Source organism: Melopsittacus undulatus, chromosome 4 (assembly GCF_012275295.1).
Source record: "Melopsittacus undulatus isolate bMelUnd1 chromosome 4, bMelUnd1.mat.Z, whole genome shotgun sequence".
Lineage (NCBI taxonomy): Eukaryota > Metazoa > Chordata > Aves > Psittaciformes > Psittaculidae > Melopsittacus > Melopsittacus undulatus.
Window position 1 is genome coordinate 112735296 of NC_047530.1, and position 4589 is coordinate 112739884.

Consider the following 4589-nt stretch of genomic DNA (forward strand, 5'->3'; position numbering starts at 1 on the left):
ACCCCAGCAAAACCAGACCTGCTTCTTCCCAAAGCAAAGCCAAACTCATCCTTCCCATCTCAGGAAAACACGATGCAATGAACCCAGCTCCTGCACACCTTCCTCTGCAAGCACAGCCCTCCCAGGACAATCAACAGAACCTGCTGGTGCTGCCGAGGGTAACCAAGCCCACCTGGGAGCACACTGCTCCCACTCACCTCACTGCTCACGCTGGACCTGAAGCCAGCACCAACAACCCAGTGGGTTCATGAGGACCCAATGCAAACACCAACTCCTGCACACGGGGCCCTCCGGAACGGTGCCCGCAGCATCCGAGTCCATCTCCGTACGGCCGCACTGAGCGCTCTCAGGGCCCCAGAACCCGCTCCCTGTGTGCGAACGGAGCCGCCGGGGCCGCCCCGGCTCCCACCGCCCGCCCGCGGCATCCGCAGCCGCTGCTCCCGTGCCCGCCCGCGCCTCTCTCCTCTCCCTTCCCCCCTGCAGCCGCAGCCCCAGCGCCGGTTCCAGCCGGTTCCCCCCGCACCGCTCCTCCCTTCCCGGTTAACGCCGCCTGCGGCTCCGGCAGAGCCTTCTCCCCGGGACACAGAACGGCCTCAGCGGCAGCCGGAGCCCGGTGCAGCCGGGGCTGGGGCTCAGCGGCAGAAGGCAGGAGCCGCTCTGTGCCTGAGCCCCGGCACCAGCCCAGGGAGGGCTCATGCGGAGACTTCCATGCACGGGGCTCTGGGTCTAAGCTCGGAACCTGCTTTGGGCAGCTCGGGCTCTCTCTGAGCCCCGCAACTGACCCCGTGAGCCGGGCTCCAGACTCCCACACGTGGGGCTTGGTCTCCATTGCCGAGCCCCAAACCCGGTTTTAGTGACCCCGGGTCCAGCCCCCAGCCCCCGGTCCCTGGTTCTGACCCCGAACCGGCCCCGCTTGGTTTCCAGACTCCAACGCTCAGGACTCCCTTGCCCAGCCCTGAGCGCGGCCCCAGCCCAGGCTCAGCCCTCGGGCTCCGCTCCCAGCACTCGACCGCCGGAGCCCGGGGCCCCTCCCCGGTGTCGGTCCCGGCTCTGCGGAGCAGCAGCGCCCGCTGGAGCCGCCGGGAGCTCTCGGGAAGGGGCCGGGGATGGCTCCGGGACACGGAGAACCGGATGCACCAGGACCCCACAACTCACCGCAACGGAGGAGCCGCCGGAGCCACGCCCCGGCTTACCCGGTGCTCGCCTTTTTACAGGTGGCGCGTTGTCACCCCGTGACCCCGCCCACAACCAACATACCCCGCCCCCTAATTAGCCAGGCCCCGCCCCTCTCGGCGATGCCGCCCGGGTCCTATCGCCCGCCTGCTCCTCCCCTGACCGCGGCGTCCCCACAGCCCCATCATCCGCAGCCGCCACCCCCGTACCCATCTGAGCCTCTGATCTCTCCCTCCTGCTTCCTCCCGGGCACAACACGCGGAGCTTGGGGAAAGCTCCTTGTGCACAAAAGTCCAGACCCTGTTCCTGGCCATACAGGAACATACAAAGGCCACTTACTATAACCTGGTGTGGAGACAGTTCTCACAGGAGAATGGATATTTGGTACATGAACTCTGAATAACTCCGAGGGATACAGCAAGGCCGTGGGAGGCCCGAGGAAGCCTAAGCAAGCAAGATAAGAAGAAGCTGTAATTCACTGAGTTATGAGAACTGTGGACTGTTGGCAAGCGTTCGAGGTCAAGTTCTCACACCTGTGCTTAACCAATTCTATGTTAGTCACTAAGGGTCTTCAAGACAAGTATCCAATCATGATATGCCAGATTACTGTAGGTGTGTGTAAGCAGTAGTATATAAGGAGTTAATGCTTTGCAATAAAGGGCTTCTTGTCTGATCATATTGGTCTCTGACTGAGTCCTTTCCGCGGCAGACCCTCATCTCTATAATAAAAGAGTATTCTCAAGTTCTTGATGCTAAGAAAGATTTTGGTGTATTTTAATGCCAGGAGTGTTTAAGAAAATGTTTATGAGTGCATCAGATCTAGGGGCAGGTGAGGCTGAGAGCTTCCAGCAGGGCTGTGGTTGGTTTCTAATGCACTGCCTTTACAGTTCTGGGACCTGCTTTTAAAACACTCCCATCACAGGATAAAACTTGTCTTGGAGGACTACAAGGAGATCTTTGAGGCTTTGCCATTCCCAGACAAGCAGAGGTGAGCAGAACCCCTCGGTGCAGCACCAGCAGTGCGTGGAGGTGGCATCTCCGCTCCTCTCCCTGCCACCAGTTCGGTCAGAGCTGGGTTTGCCAGAGCTTCCAGCACATGCACTGTGGCTGCACTTCCACTTCTGCTGCATTGGATGTGGGTCTGTGCTGGCCAGCGTGTGAGGTCCGAGGGGTGCAAGAGCCCTTCCTGCTCAAGGAGAACGGGGTTAGGGGTTTCTTTATGGTGAGTTATGGTAATCTGAGGGTCTGGGCTGATCACTTCATGGAGGAAGGGGAACAATGCAGTGAGTGAAAGAACCTGACAAGAATTGCAGGGATCCAGTGCCCCCTTCCCACCAGGGCCTGGGGCAGGGGCTGACTCTGCAGCATAAAGGACATGTTGGCAGTGGTGGTGCAGACGCGTTGGTGTCCTGGCTCCTGGAGGGGAATAGGCCTGTGTTGAAAGGGCTGATCAGGTCACAGACTATGTTAGATGGTCCTAATGACCATCTCTGCTCTAGTAGTGCATCAGTTGGAGCTTCTGACCTACCAAATGCCACAGCTGGATGTTGTTTCCATCTGTTGGTATTTCATGGTATCAGATATTCACCACCTTGTCAGTCTGTTGTCCTTGTTCCCCTGCCTCTAAGATGTAACTTGCCAGTGCTGCTTTCTCCCCCATGTGTCCCAGAATTACCGATATCTTTGATACCATCCCCATGACTGTCGCTGGTGTGGTGGGTTACCTGGAGTCATCTTCTCCATATCAAACCTTTATGAAGAGTGACCCTGAAGCCGCGAAATCCCTTCTCCAAGAGGCAGAAAAGAGGTGAGAAACCTCTGAGCTGAGCTCTGAGGCAGAAGCTGTTCCCTGTGAGGGTGCTGAGGCGCTGGCACAGGGTGCCCAGAGAAGCTGTGTCTGCCCCATCCCTGGCAGTGCTCAAGGCCAGGTTGGACACAGGGGCTTGGAGCAGCTGCTCCAGTGGAAGGGGTCCCTGCCTGTGGCAGGGGTTGGAGCTGGGTAAGGTTTAAGGTCCCTTCCAGCACAAACCAGTCTGGTTCATCTCTGGCTGTGGGTGTCACACTATGTCAGGTGGGAGATGGCTGAGCAGAATGAGACTCTTCTTCTGCTTTATTTCAGGATGCTGGAGGTGATGGGAGTTTTCTTCTCGTGAGACCCCAGTGGAGCTCTGGGTGAGGCACGTCTGTGTGCTGGGATGCAAGGCACAGTGAGAGGAAGCCTGTCCCCTGAGCTGTGCTGCAAGGAAGGAAGGCAACAGTGGGTTATCTCCTAATAGCCCACTTGGTGCCACTCTTATTCCTTGGGAAGATTAATCTGGGGGCTTAAGGTTTGGATGTGTGGGAAGCAGACAAGGGCTTATGGCAGCTCTTGGGCTCCTGTCCAGCTTGGTCCTGCAGTCTCCCAGGGCTACATGGGCAGGGTCCTGTTCCAGACTGGTGCTTGGGCTGCACGTGCAGATGAGAATCACAGGAACAGCTGAGAAACTTCTGCACTTGTGACAGAGCTGGAATAAAACCAGCTGAGAACAAGCTGCTGTGGTTCCTCGTGTGTAAGAGGCTGCAGAGCACCTGCTGCCATGGGAGTGACTGCACTCCATGGTCACACTGCTTCTCTAGGCCCTGGCTGTACCATGGGGCACATGGGCTGTAGGTAGAAAGGGCTGTTTGCCCTTCCCATGCCCAGGCTCAGCTGGGAGCTGTGTGCTGCCCCTTAAGGATGTGCAGGAAAGGGGCTGTTCTCACCCCCTGTGTGCCCATCCCTGGTGCTCTGGCTGGTGCGGGTGTAGCAGCAGCTCCTCTGCCCCGGGCTTGCCCAGCATGGCTGCTCCAGCCCTCAGCAGCTTTCTTGCCCACAGCACACTCGGGACCCTTTGTGCTTGTTGCCACAAGGCCAGCAGCCCATTGGTGTGCAAAGGGAAGGTTAGAGGCTGTGTTGTGTGGTGGGGCACATAGAGGCGAGTGGATTCGCCGCTGGGCACAGCAAGGCACAGGTGCCCTCCTGTTTGCCTTCGGGGTATTGTCAGTCCCGTCACAGCCTCTGCTGGGATCTTCCCTTTCCTGTAACTCCTGCACTTGGCAGGAACGCTGCCTGATGCCATGGGAGGCTTGTGGCCTCTCTTGGTTCCACCTCGGTGCGTGGGTAAGAAAGGCAGAGCCGATCCCTGTGCTCCTGCCTCCGAGCGCTCCCGGAGGAGGCTCGTGGGGCTGCAGGTGTTTGAGTGCGGTTCGGGGCTCTCAGGTATGGTCCTGTAATAAGGAGCACAGCATGCGCTGTATCTCAGTTAATAACCATTTATGAAGATGTTCCCTGTAGCCATGTTTTTGTTATGTTTGTTTGCTCTTCTGGGCATGTTTGAATAATCAGTGACCATGCAGAACAGTGACCATGCAGAACAGAGACCATGCAGAACAGAGTT

At 58.1% G+C, this 4589-nt stretch overlaps 1 long non-coding RNA gene across 1 annotated transcript; it reads left to right on the forward strand.

The window, feature by feature from the left end:
* The first annotated feature begins 1894 nt into the window (after positions 1-1894).
* Positions 1895-3315, forward strand: LOC117436102 (uncharacterized). Its single transcript, XR_004549576.1, has 3 exons — positions 1895-2161; positions 2843-2980; positions 3293-3315. It is a non-coding gene; the product is annotated as an uncharacterized lncRNA (long non-coding RNA).
* The last annotated feature ends 1274 nt before the right edge of the window (positions 3316-4589 follow it).